This window comes from Lepidochelys kempii, chromosome 1, assembly GCF_965140265.1.
Source record: "Lepidochelys kempii isolate rLepKem1 chromosome 1, rLepKem1.hap2, whole genome shotgun sequence".
In the NCBI taxonomy this organism is placed as follows: Eukaryota; Metazoa; Chordata; order Testudines; family Cheloniidae; genus Lepidochelys; species Lepidochelys kempii.
This window is the reverse complement of record NC_133256.1, coordinates 87,279,309-87,294,459: the sequence shown is the minus strand read 5'-3', so window position 1 is coordinate 87,294,459 and position 15,151 is coordinate 87,279,309. Positions and strand designations below refer to the sequence as shown.

The window sequence follows — 15,151 nt, the reverse complement described above, 5'->3', positions numbered from 1 at the left end:
ATTTCATTTAATTCTGCTGTATCTCCTCTTCCAGCTGGTAAGTAATCTTGGCTCCTGTTTACTTACTCTTTAATATTTCTGAGGGTGGCAGAGTCTCACAAAATTGAGTACCATCAGTGAATTTCATTGAAGTGATGTTGACTCTCTCAAATCCTTCCAACATAATCCTTCATATTTACCCTAACTATTTGTATAAACCCTTCAGGTCACATAAACCGAAACCAATCTGAACAATTTGTAACCCAGCATTTATTATAGATCCACGCTGCTAACACCCATCATTTATTAACATCCCACCTTCATTTGTTAATTAATGCACATACTTTGTCTCTAATACTACTTCCCCTTGACAAACTTTTAAATGATCATCTTAATGCCTGTATCTTAGCATTAGCTCATTTATGTTAATGGTGAAAGATCAAGTTAAAAACATAATTTGAAAATTGATTTCATGATGATTTAGAAAGATCTCAAAAAATATCATGCCCAAGAATAATCTAGAGATCATGCAGCCACTGTGCTGGCCCTGTATCTGATGGAAACCACTTCAAGCCAGAGGGTGCTGCACCCCCAGCACCCCTAATTCCATCATCTATAATTTTTTTTTTTTTAAAAAACTAAGTTATAAAATCATAGACTTCAAAAAAGGTTACGTATCTGACTAAAAATTGTTCTTAGCCCAAGATTCTTGTCACTGTTTGAAACCCAAACATTGGAGCACTAGGATATTGAAAGTGAAATGAATTAAAAGTTGTAGAATTGTTTTTTTTTTCATTGTGTACACTTAGTAAAGCACAGCCAGGCTGCAAAGGCAGTGTTGCACAACAAAAAACCTGTAATCTTTTCCTGCTGTGAAGAAACAAGCATGAGCTGCCACCATCACAAATATTTTTTAAAGTACACTTAAAACTTTCCATGTTTTTCCAACTCTCTAATTCTGTAAGGAATGGCATTGTGGCCATTTATTCTACCATTTAGTTCCACTTGTCTGTGGGAGTCTTTTCTTTGCCAACAATGGGCTTTGGGTCAGGTCCAGAGGATGTGACACAGACACACAAATTCCTCTGTGAATGCCTGGATTTTATCAAATCTCCACAGAGTGGGGATGCACCTTTCTAGGGAGCTGCGATCGGTCGAACCTGCGGACTTGGCAGGTAAACAAATTGGCCCGGCCTGCCAGGTGCTTACCTTGGCAGGGATCGGCAACCTGGTGTGCCAAAGGTTGCCAATCCCTGCTCTAGACAGTGATTCTTTTTAAATGTATAGACCATAGTGTTAATTTTAAAAAAATGAAATAGATTGGGCTACTTTTGGACTAGTTTTTAAGTGACTGTGGACTACTGACGCAGTAGAAAATAGCCCTGGGAATCCTGGTTAAAGTTGCCATCCCTACCAAATGGCAGCCCTGAAATGTCAAGAGGTTTTACTTGTTTTTTCATGCTCTTCTTGCAGTTAAGAACATAAGAATGCTAATACTGGGTCAGACCAATGGTCCATCTAGCCCAGTATCCTGTCTGACAGTGGCCAGTGTCACATGCTTCAGAGGGAATGAACAGACCAGGCAGTCATTAAGTGATCCATCCCTTAATCCACTCCCAGCTTCTTCACCAGTTGCCTACTTCAACGAAAATGTAGATAGCAGATCAATTGGCATGGAAGTCACACAAACTCTCTAAATATACATGTTTAGCAACAACTTGAAGTCTTTTGAGAAAGATCCATGTGAATGCCTTGTCAGCAACACTAAGGAGAGAAATTCCTCTGCATCTGTTGCAATCACTATGATCTCCTTTGTGTTTATACAATACTATGATATTGGCATTCTGTATCCCTTTACTACCCCTCCTTCCCTCCAGTTTTCAAGGAGAATTTTCAAAGAAGCCCAAATCAAAACTGAATATGAATTTTTTTTTAACATTTGGCCCAATTAATTTTGAAGTTTCTATCCTGATCTGCATCTGAATTACTTAAACAGAAAATTTCTACACAGAATATATGGGAACAATTCATGCTCAACTAATTACAAACAAGTTGGTCATTTTTGCTCAGGCTTTCCAGAAAAATGTACTTTGGGCTGAGACCCATTTGATGGGGTCTACTAACCTCACACCAGCCTGGAAGAGGGTTAAAGAGATGCTTTGGCTCTCTGCACCTGCAAATCATTCCAGGACTAGATGAGGAGATAAAAGGAGGGAACACCACTCAGATGGGCTCAACCATGGGAAGGGAACAGGCTATTGAACTCTCCAGCACCTGAAGAGAGGTCTGACAGGTTTCTGCCCTTGCAGAAAGGAGGACAACATAGATCCCCTGGGCTAAGACGGGAAAAGAGTCTGAGACGTATACTGGAGATCCAGTGGACTCTGAGGTGGAATGTGATACTTCCAAGGCCCTCTGAAGTAAGGGGGGGCCAATATCTTCCCTGAAGATGCCTACTGGGTTTTCTTTCTATTCCTTCTTACTTTTATTTAACCTTGTTTGCTGATTAGGGAGTGCTTTGAGACCCTGAGCGGGGAAGAAACAGCCAGAAGACCTCAGCCAAAGGATTGCATGCCAGCGCCGCTAGACTGACATGCTGGTGGGGTGGGGCAGGGCAATTAGCCCTGCATGCTTGCACTCCTCATGTAGCTCCTGAAGGGGGCACTCTGCCAAGGACAGATTCATGACAACCCAATATGGAAAATGTCAGCCTGAAAATAATTTGAGTAATTTATGGTAAAGAGTGGTTCAAATGGAAGTTGGAATTCATATTTAACAATAAAATTTGCTACCACAACAAAAATTATAATATAAAATATTATAATCAGTCCCGCATATTTTGAAGTAGATTGAGAAAATTAAGTAGTCTCTTTTAACCTTCACACTTTCCTACATCTCCAAGCTTCTAAACTGTATGGTGCCAAATTTCTTCTGGACATCCTTCTTCCATGTTTAGAACAGCTGCCATCTAAATGTCCAAAATCTGCATATTGTAATGCAAATTGTTTATAAATGGTTCTTTGTTTTATTTTGTGTTGCAATAAATATTAGGTATCAAAGTATGGGTGGAAATATTTTGTGGACAGTGTGTGAAGTTTAAGAAGCTATAATGTAGCTTTCAAATAAACTAAAAAGTCATTTTTAATGTCTTCTATATTGTAATAAGATTATTGATTGGCTTTAGTATTTCACAACAGCAATGAATCTTCTCTCTGTCTCTCCCTCTCTCCCTTTTTAATTGTTACCATAATTTAACAAGATCTTATGCTTCCAGAATTTAATTAAGCCCCTCAACAATGCCATCTGGTGGGGTTAGACCAAATTATCTTGGATCACATTTTCAATAACATTTATGAAGTATTATACTTGCCAGATTCTTTAGAGGAAGGCAAACAAATAAACAAATCCCCCACACTGAATTTTACCAGTTCCGCAATACTGATTAGTAGATTGTAATTTCCTAACATTTATTTCTTTAATTGTCTCAACCAGATAATTACATACGTAGTGGGTGTCTGTTACCACATCTTCCTATTTCTGTTCCTTGGTCAGATGTCCCTCTATTTCTCATGGCCATTTGTTACGTCCACTAGTGCTGTATCTATGGGCTCATTCTCTGAGGAAAGTCAGATTCAGATCCAGCAGCTGTAGGACCTCTAACACTACATCTACATTGTGAACTAGGCATGTGATTCCCCTGCTTGTGTGGCTATATTGGTGGCTAGTTCTCATGGAGCTAGCGCAAGTATAAATAGTGTAGCTGTGGTATCCCAGGTAGGGGCAATCAAAGCGCATCTGAGCCTTGCGGAGTACATACCCACTGATTTCAGGCAGGTTTGCACTCAGCATGATATAACCATGCCTCCACAGTTGCTACCTTGGTTACACTGCTATTTATACTAATAATAGCTAGCATGAGTATGTGTACATGAGCAAGGAAACCACACCTCTACCTCATGTCACCGTGCCTCAGTAGGTCACAGTTAAGAATTTCAAATTCAGGATAACCTGCTGAGAAATAAGGCAGACTCACCCCACATTGTTGGTTATTCTCTCATGAGATATACCAGGTCAGTAACAAAAATAAACTTCTGTCTCACCACACTGGTTAACAAGAAGTCAGAAATGCAGTCTCCTTAGACTTCCAGCCTTATTTCACCACCCAGACACTAGACTTTATTAGGTAAGATCTGTGTTATATATAGACCTGGCTGTGTGGCCGAATGCTTGAGATCAGAAGAACCCTTTGTTTGATTAAATTGGTTTTCAATAACCACTCATCATAATCATGCTGTTGCCAGTCCTTTAGTAACTAAAATCTAAAGTTTTAATAAAGAAAAGCAGAAGAGAGTTAAAATGATTAATGGATCATATATGTACAATAATGCCTATGTTCCTATATCAGGTTTGTAGCAATGATGTTATGGCTGCTGGCTTGTAAAAACTGTCTTAACTTCCAAAAGATTGGAAGGTTCTCAGTCCATAGTCCACTATGCTCCTTTTAGCTGTAAATCCACAGTCCAAAGAATCAGAGCAGGAAAGAGGCAACATGGAGATTTTTCAGGGGTCGTTTATATCTTCTGTCATGTGCTTGGAATTTTACACAGGGACATGCTGGCCACTGCTTCTCGCAACTCCCATTGGCCGGGAACAGCAAACCATGGCCACTGGGATCTGTGCGGGGGGCCAGTCTGCACATGGTCAGTGTAAACAAAAATATCTCGTGGCCCTCCAGCAGATTACCCTGATGGACAGAATGCCGAAGGTTGCCTACCCCTGACATAATAAAAGAAAAACACTTAAGTCAGGCCATTGTCAAAGTACTTCTCCATTTTGGTTTTGCAGGCTGGAAACCAAACAGATCCTGGTGAAGAACTAATTTCTGAACTGATTCTATACAATTCACTTTTCTAAAATGCCTGTAATACAATGAATTAGAACCAAGACGTTTTTTTTTAAAGGAGTGACTGAAAGTGGATATATGTTAAATTCATACCACTAGAGGGCAGAAGGTGACGTCTTTTAAAATATACTATTGCCTAATTCTTTAAAAAAAACTGTTTGTTTGTTACAAGTTAATGATGCTGGACTGATGACAAGTAACAAGACCCCGAGTTAGATAAAATCCAAACAAGAAGAAACACAGATTCAGATTCTAATGTAGATAGGTTTCTGTTAATGTAACATTAATCAAGGAGTGTGTATTGGAGTTATTCTCAATGACTTTATTTTATAAAAATTACAAATGGCTGCTGACATGTACAATTTACCTATGGAAAAGATGGAGAAAAGAAAAAAAACTAGCACTAAACAGTAATTTTAAAAGATGGGGGAAGAAGAAGAAGAAATTATTAGCTATAATATCATAAATGATCTGGTAGCATTTTCTGGTGTTCAGCAAATCTATGAATTTTATGTTTTCATCTCTTCAGATTATTATATTTTGTGAACATAATACAATGGATTCAAGAGTAGTCTTTTTTCCCCTTAGAACTCATTACAGAACCTAATAACAGAACTTATCCATACTGAGACTTGATATTTATATATGCACTTACACATTCTTTTTTATACAAATATATTAGAGTACTTTGCAAAGGTGTGTAAATATTATTATACCAATTTTTTTGATGTAAATGTAGTGAAATCCCAGTGACTTCAGAGGGCAGGGCACGTAGTTAACAAGACAGACCAGCTAAACATTTATTGGAAGGACATCCTTATGGTGCCCAACCTTCTGGCTGATCAGAGAGAAGATGGAGGGATAATACTGAGCAAGATTTAAGATCTCTTAATGTGAATTACTATTAGTAACAACAATTTGTTCTTTACTGAAAGATTGGGGGTGGGGGTGAAGAGGGTGGAACTGTGAAAGCAGCCAAGGACCTCCATGGATCTATAGACACTTGGAGTAAGTTTAAGATGTGGAAACTGAAGCACAATATGTTTAAATAACTTTTCCAAGGCCATATGGTCCGCAACATCAGTGCTAAAATCCAGGTTTCCTGGCTTCTAGTTATGTGCAGGAAGTATTAGACTGGACTACCTCCAAAGACAAACCACTGGTAACATTTTTCTTGTTGTTGTAATTGTTGAAGCTTCTTGTATGATGGACTGTTAGGGTGGTGCTCTTCTGCTTAAGAAAAAGAGTGTATTTTGATCATTCCTTTTTGTAGTCAGTGATTTCTTTAAAATGTCTACAGGACAATAATTTAAAAGAAGGGCTGTAAACTTTACAGTACAATAGTAAATTTGTGATATTTGCAGTGCTAGCTGTCATGAAGTGTGGGGAAGTCCAGACCCTGCACCCCTCTTCCTGGGATTCACCGTGACTCTCAGCCAGCCAGTAAAATGGAAGGTTTATTGGCCAATAGCAACACAATCTAAAACAGAGCTTATGGGTACAACCAGGACACCTCAGGCAAGTCCTTCTGTGAGGTAGGGAGCTTAGACCCCAGCCTTGGGGTTCCCTGCGTTCGACCACCCAGCCCGAAACTGAAACTCTCCCCAGCCCCTCCTCCTCTGGGCTTTGTCCCTTTCCTGGGCCAGGAGGTCATCTGATTCCTTTGTTCCCCAACTCCTTTAGCTCTCACCTTGCAGGGGGGGAAGGGCCCCGCCATCAGTTGCCAGGAAATAGGGTGTTGGCCATTCTCTGTGTTCAGACCCCTGCACACACCTGCCCTCTAGGGCTCTGCAATGATCATACACCCTTATCCCACCACCTAGATACTTAAGAACTGCATAGGGGAAACTGAGGCACATCCACACTATTCAGAGAAAACATTAAGAGCAGTCCCACTTCATCACACTAGCATGCAACCATTTATGCATAGTTCCATGCCGATTTTCATAGCCATTAGATTTTTGCAGATAAGCCCCAGAAGTTTTGCACAAGTTTTTAATCTTAATGTTAAAAAATACCAGCAACCTTTAAGTCTCACAGATTTAGCTGAGATATCACAGTTCATATGATAAATTCAGTTCTTGAGCTAGATATACATTTCCGCACCTATGCCTGTATGAATCATTTATCTGGGCCCCATTTTCAAACTCCCCAATAGCACCAAAAGAAAATGCACTCAATTATTTTTTTTGGCATGCATACCCCACTGCTCCTGAGCAGCACCTCACATCTGTGGCTGTGAAATGAGCTCTGCATGGGCACAACCCTGCACCTGAGCACCTCTTTGACTTTAATGGTGGCATATATTTAGAGGCCAGTTTCAATATAGTACCAGATGGCTGTATCATTTATTCTTAATTAAGTGAAACAACAACAACAAATAAATAATTTCTGAGGCTGTTTCAAGCTAATGTTTTTGAGGTTAGTTGTTCAAACCTTATATCAGCATTTCTTTGACTAATTGAATGACATCCCCACATCATCTGTTTAATGCACAGCTTCACTCATCCCAAATATAGTCAACATATATTTGTTGTGATGGGACAATGAACTCAAAACTACCAGCTATTTTTTTTTTTTAAGCTTGGCAGCCTGACATGAAATGACACATAGTGCCACAGGACATCAACCAGAAAATTTGAAACAATGTGTTCTAATGTGTTTTTTCAAACACTAGTGCTGAGTGAGAAGCAAACTTCTCAAGAAAGATCCTATTTAAAGGAATTGTTCCTTCTTAAATGTTGAATGTAAAACATACACAAATTTCATCAAGGAATTAATGCTGTGGGCTTTAAAATAGAAGCCACATCTATAGGGATATATACAAAAATATATGTTTAGGGACAAAATTGTTAACAATGTTCCCTAATTTTGGCTAGTGTATCCTCTGTGGTCCTAGCATGTTCACTCATTGTCGCTGGGTATGAAGGCCCAGAGATCCATGAAGCAGCAAAACCTCTACTTCTATACTGTTCTCTGACTTATCACAGATCTTCTCCCATCACTGCCTAGGAGTCTCCATCGAACCAAGTTTTGCACCATTCAGCATACATGCGCCCCATTCATAACATTCCACTTTACTCCATTTGTTCAGCTACCATAGGGCCCTCCCAAAGGCACGGCTAAGATTTGACTTCTGAGTGAAATTTAGCTGGCAATTTCAGCTGGAAAGCGAACCATCAAAATTATATGCATCTTTATCTGGTTGAAAAAAACTGTGTGTATTGGTAATTCACATTATTTCAATAGGAAAATATTATAAAGGCATCAGAAGCATTCCTTGCAACCTTACAGAAATCAATGCTTTCTATTTAAAGTATGGTTAGGAATGGAGTACAATGAAAAATGTTGTGACAATCCATATCTTATACTAAATTCATGACTCTCCACTTATACAAAGTTTCCATAACTTACAGACAATTTATCATCCCAATAATATCTCTCACTTTTTTCCTCTTTGGGTCAATAAATAGAGAGTGGAGAAATTGCAAAGCTGTTTGCCATGCAAACTCACTAAAAGGTAATAAAGAAAAGAAAAGAAGAAACAAAAATAAAACAAACCATAAATCTAGATGAGCTGCCACTTTTAGGCAAGTGGTAATATTGCCCTCCTCTATCTTAATATGAATTGCAATACTTCAACAAGTTAGACATTGAAGACCGGCTTATCTTCAATTAGTTGTCCTTAATAGTAGCTGTCACAGCTTCACGTCTCTGAGTGCACTCCATCAGGTATCAGGCTTTTACCTTATATGCCATTACCTGTCATAGGGTGGAATCTGGTGATTCTCCCATTCTCAGACTGGGTCCTGGGCTACAATACCTTGTGTATCAACTGTGCTTATCCAATATATCTGACTAGGTTCAGCGCCTGTGGTTTTTCCTGTGAATATAGTGACCAGACAGCTTCCTTAAAAAAAAAAAGTTGTTTAATTTTTTGCAGTAGAACAAAGCATTAGACAAAATAGGTTTTAAAACAACACACAATCAACACATATGTCTATGTTACCTAAAGTCATAACATGAGGCCTGGCTTTTTCACACAACTCAACAGGTGGCTGTTAGTCTGCTTTCATCAAACCACTCCCCAATGACTGCTTGCCTTCTGGAAAGAGAGTCTTGTTTTACCCAACCATAGTTCATTTGTTCCTGTCAGTTCCTGATCTTTTGGCCCTGTTATCAAAAAACAGTTTTGTGGACTCAGAAGGTGGTCAAGCCAGACTCCTTGGAGTGTTTTCAATGTGGTGGCTTTTCTGGAGACCTTGTTTTTTTCCTGCTTTTTCCTTACAGACCATTAATATATTAAATCTATACATTAAGCATCCCAGTAACCAGGTCAACATACAGTATTAATAAATTATTACAGAACAGCTCCATGTCCAACACACAGGTGCAGTCCATTCATGAACAAGAAGAAAAGGTATATAAGCAAGCCTATATGGAGTCACAGATTATTGTAAGGAAAACAGCAAAGGTATAAAAATGATACATTGATCCCAAACTAGAGTGACTATATTTCCCAAAGGCAAAATGGGACATCCCCAGCTGCTCGCCTGAGCCCACTTCCTCCCCAAAACCCATGGGGCTGGCCCAAGCTGCTCGCCCAAGTGTGCCCCCCCCCCCGTGTGAGGCTATTGCTGGTCACCAGAACCCTGTCTCCCCCACTGTGTGGGGCTGTCATCTCTGCTTGCCTCCCCTGCATGTTCCTCCTCACCGCACCCAAAGTTGGAAAGAGCAAACGGGACAAATGCCCACTTTTGTAAAAAAAAAGTCAGGCCGGCCAGCACAGGGCTTTAAAAAGGGACTGTTCCGGCCAAAACAAGACATATGGTCACCCTATTCCAACCCTTGTATCTGGAATATGCCTATCATTATGCAGTAAGGATGAAAAACCTCTGTAGACCCTCCTAGCTGAGGGAGGTTATTTGCTGAAGCCAATGATGGTTTTTTTTTTTAACAAAATAGGCTATTAGCAGTACATTTTAGGAGCCAGATTATCGGCTGGTGCAATTTGGTTTTGCTACATTGACTTCTATGATGCAATGCAAAGTTGAGGATCTAGCTCCTGCATCTCTTAGTGTTGTACTCAGGTCTCTTTATGCAACTCTGTTTGCTTAACGGTACCTTAAAGAGGATGGAAAGGGCCCTCCTGAGGAATACTCTCAGCTCTATTCTATACTCTATTCCTCCACTCAATCGCCTCATTCTTGATATAAAAGGCTTCTCTGTAGCATCTCCTCTCCATCTAACACAGTCTTCCTTTAAATTCCTGTTTTATGGCACTAAACTTCTTTATCTCTTCACTAGTTATAATTCTCCAAAACATTTAGGATACAATTTATATTAAATATGCCATAAAAAAGAAAGCCACGGTGAACATATTCTTAGTTTTGCTTTTTCTGTGGTGTGTGAGTGGGCAATGAAGATTCTGCAAAATTCTACTTGCATGTCATTTTTAATTTTTTTATTGACGGATGAGTAAAATATCATCAGGTTGGGGTTTTTTGCCTTATCCTCATCACTATGCAACAGGCTGTGTGAGTAAATTCTGCACCTGGGCTGGTAAATTTTCATGACAACTTTGTAAGGCTTTACATCTCTTTGATGCAGGTACCTAGGACATCAAATTAATCATGGCTTTGGTTCTTAAATATTTAGTCTTAGAGAAAGAAGGTATAAAATGGAAAAGTACACAGATTTTGTTTATGGTGAATTTGGTTAGTTTCTTGAGGTGTTAAAGCATAAAAGTGTTTGGCTAAACAAAATCTGAGCTAAGATATATTTAATCTAAATATCTTATATATTGATAAATTTTTCATTGACTGTAAAACCCAAAGTGCTGTGTTTGCTGCTTGTTTCTATGTTCTATTTAAGTGGAATAACTGAATAAGTAGAAACAAAGCAGAATCCCCAAGGCTTTTCAAAGATAAAACTAAATAAAGCGTGCTACACATGTTTAACATTTTGAAATAAAGAGTCTCATATCAGAACTAAACTCCATTCAGAATTTCAAAGTTCAGTAATGAAATATAGTATTTCATTTCAAACAAACTGAAATAAACTAGGCATTCCAATGTAGAATGGACCATTTGTACACAGTTGTTTCCTAACTCATTCAGAAATAAAGGATGGCTGCCCCCAAAGCTCTGCCACTTTCCCCACCCCACCGCACCCCACTCTCCATCAGTAACTAGTTACCTCTTTAGTTAAGGGTGGTGATCTGACCTTATGTTTTCATGCCAAATAACATTTCCTCTCTTTTTAACATGAATTATCTTCTAGATCTATTGCTTCTGATCATATGCCATGGAAGAACGCTTGGGTTTTCTTGGAAATATTGCTAAAGCCAATGTGTTGCTTCAGTTCATTTACAAGAAGGGTTCTGGAAAAGAGTGAGGCATGTCTCTTTATGGGAGGGATAGTTCTTGTCTTTGAGAATGTTTTTTTGCATGGCTACTGTTAGGGGCTTATTTCTTCACCCACTTACTTCCCTGGTCCTTCTCGCATGAACAGAGAGCAACAATACCCAAAGTCCAAAGGTGCAAACAATTCAATGTTTATTGGGGTGAACTTCCAGCAAGCATGATTCCAGTTTCCTTCCTTAGTGCCCCCCTTCCCAGCTCTGACACCACAGAGCCTTACACCTGTGTCCCTGTTTCCATTCCTGCCCTTAGCCAAACATGATTCCAATTTCCCCACCCCCACCCCCATTCCCTGTTCCCATTTCCCCCTTTAGCAAAACATGATTCGAATTTCCCCACCCCCATTCCCTGTCCCCATTTCCCACCCCCACACACACACTTCCTGATTGACTGCAAACTATATAGTAAAACTTGAGTTCTGCTTAGCTATACCTTAACCAATCATTTTACTGAAATTTAACTAACCAATCTTAACATATTGTAACATGATTATTTAACCAATTATATCCCACCACCTTAATTAGTTTACACCCAGCAAAATTAATTTTTCAGCAGACAGGAACAATCACAGAACCAGACAGCGATTATACAGACAAACAATAGGGAAATGGGGACTACAGTGAGAGAACAAACACAGAAATGAGGATTTCACATCCCAACTATTGATAAGTGAGTTCTTGCCAGACAGGATGCTATCAAACTAAGTTTCCTTTTACATTTTCTAGGCACTTCCCTTTCTCTGGAGGTGATAGGCACTATCAGGACAGGATCGTATTCCTAACAGCCCCATAGCACCTTCTTTCAATGTGACTGCTTTGGAATGTGAAGAGGTGACGGGTCGCTTCGCAGCTTATGGCTGCCTCTGCTGCTTAGCCAAAGATTTTAGCCTAAGCATAGGGCGTCAGACTGTCACAGTAAGAGAAGGACCTTACACTGGCAGACAGTGACTTTGATTATTTCTTTTACACCTCTATAACTAGCCAAGTGATAAGAATACACCTAAATTCTTAGAGTACAGGCCTTTACAGACAGGCCTGAATATCTATATCCTAACAGCTACCACAGGGAATGACCGAATCACTGGGTTTGATGCAGAAAATTGCTTACACACATGCACTACTGGCTCAACACCACCACACCTCAGAGGAAAATTCTTCAAGAAATGTGTGTCTTTTGTGATACACAGTGAAACCAATCCATGTCAACTGTAGAAGCCATGAATTAGCAAAGGAAAGGGCACTTCTTCAATATTGCCCTGTAAAGAGGTAGTTCCTTCTAGGCAATGGCAAAATAGGCATTTGAAATGCCTCAGAAAGTAGTTCCAGTACCTCATGATCACCCATATTCCTTCAGATGGCTTTCTATTTTTTAAAAACTTTAACACATTTCTATAGAGCAACCATCCTTGCCCTTTAATTTCTACATGAAAAAAAGAGTACATTTGACAAGTGATCGGTGACTGTATTTTTGACAGTTGTTGTATTGGTGGATTAAGGGCAGTGGACCATGCCATTTGCAGAGAGAGAACAACATGTTGATTGCGATGGTGTGTATCACACAAGGCCTCCTGGGGTTAAGGAGAGCCTGTGGATGCAATCAGGCTCACCCCAGTACAGCTGCAGCAGGAAAAGGGAGGAAATAAAAGAGGAAAAGCCCAGATCAGTAGGGGCTAACTGGGAGAAGGACTAGAACTCTCGAGCTAGCCTTAGAAAGGAGGTCCTGAATGGGGGCCAGAGGCTGCCTGGAAGTTGCAAAGGAGGGAAGGTCTGACCAGGTGGGACTAGAGCCTAATTAGCGTCTGCCTTGAAGTTTCTAGGAAGGAAGGATCAGCTGGGACTAGAGCTTAACTAGAGATGCCTAAGTGTCAGAGCATCCTTGGGTCAGATAGGCCTGGTGCAGAATCTTTTTCTGTTTCTTTTGTTCCTCTACAAGTTTGAACTTCTTTTGTTTTGGGTCCCACAGAAGAGTCAGCCAGGGAAAAGACTGTGAGAAAGGCTTATCTGCACACCATGGTAGAAAGCTGTGTGGGGATACAGCAAAGAGCCTGAACAAACAGACCTCATAGACATTCCATACAGAGTCCTGGGCTGTGTTCCCCTACCAGCCCACATAAGGAGGGGGCACGATGACTGTGGAGCCAAAGTCTGGCAGTCCCGAAAGCCGAAAGTGGGGCTGAATGACCAATGTGACAGTGCCAGACGAGTGACATGTTAGACTCAGGTTTATCTTAAGGGGGAGGACTAAAAGTGACGTGGCTGGGGGGCTGAGTAGCAAAAAGAAGCAAACCATCACAGGGCTGGAGCGACTTTCAGCAGGAGGTGCTAAAGGAGTAGAGCTTGCTATGCCATGGCTAGACATGGTTTACACATGGTGGAGAATGCAGGAAATTGATCTAGTCCCTGAAGAAGGAGACAAATCAGGACACCAGTCAACCTCAGGCAGAGAAGTGGGGAGTTAGCAGTCTCCCACCATCATAGACCTCAAATACATGTTAAATGGACTGGTGGAGCAGGCAGCAGCTGGTTCTGGAGCTAGCCACTCAACAACAGCTACTACAGAAGATTTGGTATATCTGGCTCTCTTTGCAGGAGTCCGCTATGGGTAGGTCTGTCTGGCAGAAAACCAAGCAAGCAGGAAGAGCCTCCCACCATCCTCAAGCTGACTGTCCTCATCACAATAAATGGGACTGAGGTAGAAGGGTGTGGCCAAACCTAGTCAGAGACAATTTAGTAGATGTCACACCCCTCCCAATTCATTTGGAGTGCATGCATGAGGACATTAAGCCATAGGCAGCTCCAGCTGACAGTTGGAGAGCACACTGCATCCCAGTAGTGGGACTAGCCTTCACCCTTGCACACCCTCAGGTAAGGGCATTTTGGTGACATATTGAAAAGTATTAAGGACCTGCAGAATTCCTTGTATTCAGATCCAAGATATCCTGGGCAAGGGGGGTGTTGAACCCAAAGGGTCTTGTATGTGTAGGAGAGGAAATGGACCGAGGAGAAGGAGATTCCAGACAATGGGATTCCCCCTCAGTCTTCTATCTCAACAAGGAGTCAGCAGCAGCCCCTCTACAAGATGTGGGTATTTTGATGAGGTTCTCCAGCTTTATCAAAGAAACAACAGGGAGACAAAATCCTGAGTCGAGAATATGATTAGTGGCTGTAGTGAATGGGGAAGTAGGGGACCCTCAACAGGCCAGTCAATATACAAAATTTGAATTCCATATGTAGTGGCTTTACTGCCTAGAAAAAAACAGATGAGAGAGGTCTGGATGCAGTTCCTAATTCGGTGGCCAAATCATCATGAAGTTGTGTGGTTGACTAATTCAGTTTGTGGGACATGTGCACAAAGAGAAGACCCATGCCTAAATCCTGGCCTGTTTCTACTGACCAGGAGTGTATAAAGATTGTACTTCTGTGCCTCATGCCCAGAATGCCAGCTAGTTCCTTCCAAGGAATTTTCAAAGGCTCCTTTAGTCCATCTCACATTGATGGGCACCACCTTTGAGTAGATAGGGATGGACTTGGTGTTAGGGGCTTATTCCTTCACCCACTTACTTCCCTGGTCCTTCTCGCATGAACAGAGAGCAACAATACCCGAAGTCCAAAGGTGCAAACAATTCGATGTTTATTGGGGTGAACTTCCAGCAAGCATGATTCCAGTTTCCTTCCTTAGTATCCTCCTTCCCAGCTCTGACACCACAGAGCCTTACACCTGTGTCCCTGATCCCATTCCTACCCTTAGCCAAACATGATTCCATCTTCCTTACTCCCATTCCCTGTTCCCATTTCCCCCTTTAGCAAAACATGATTCCAATTTTCTTACCCCCATTCCCTGTTCCCAT

General features: G+C 40.8%; 1 protein-coding gene across 6 annotated transcripts in view; it reads left to right on the top strand.

Annotated features, from left to right (window-relative positions):
• Nucleotides 1–15,151, top strand: part of SLITRK6 (SLIT and NTRK like family member 6) — a 117,408-nt gene that overhangs the window by 35,279 nt on the left and 66,978 nt on the right. Inside the window, exon 2 of one of the 6 annotated variants that reach the window (XR_012159355.1) lies at nucleotides 1,453–3,025. The exons of the other annotated variants lie outside the window; for them this stretch is intronic. The gene's annotated coding sequence lies outside the window, so the exon portion shown is untranslated. Of the gene's footprint in view, nucleotides 1–1,452; nucleotides 3,026–15,151 lie in introns of those variants that run through there. 6 annotated transcript variants of the gene reach the window in all.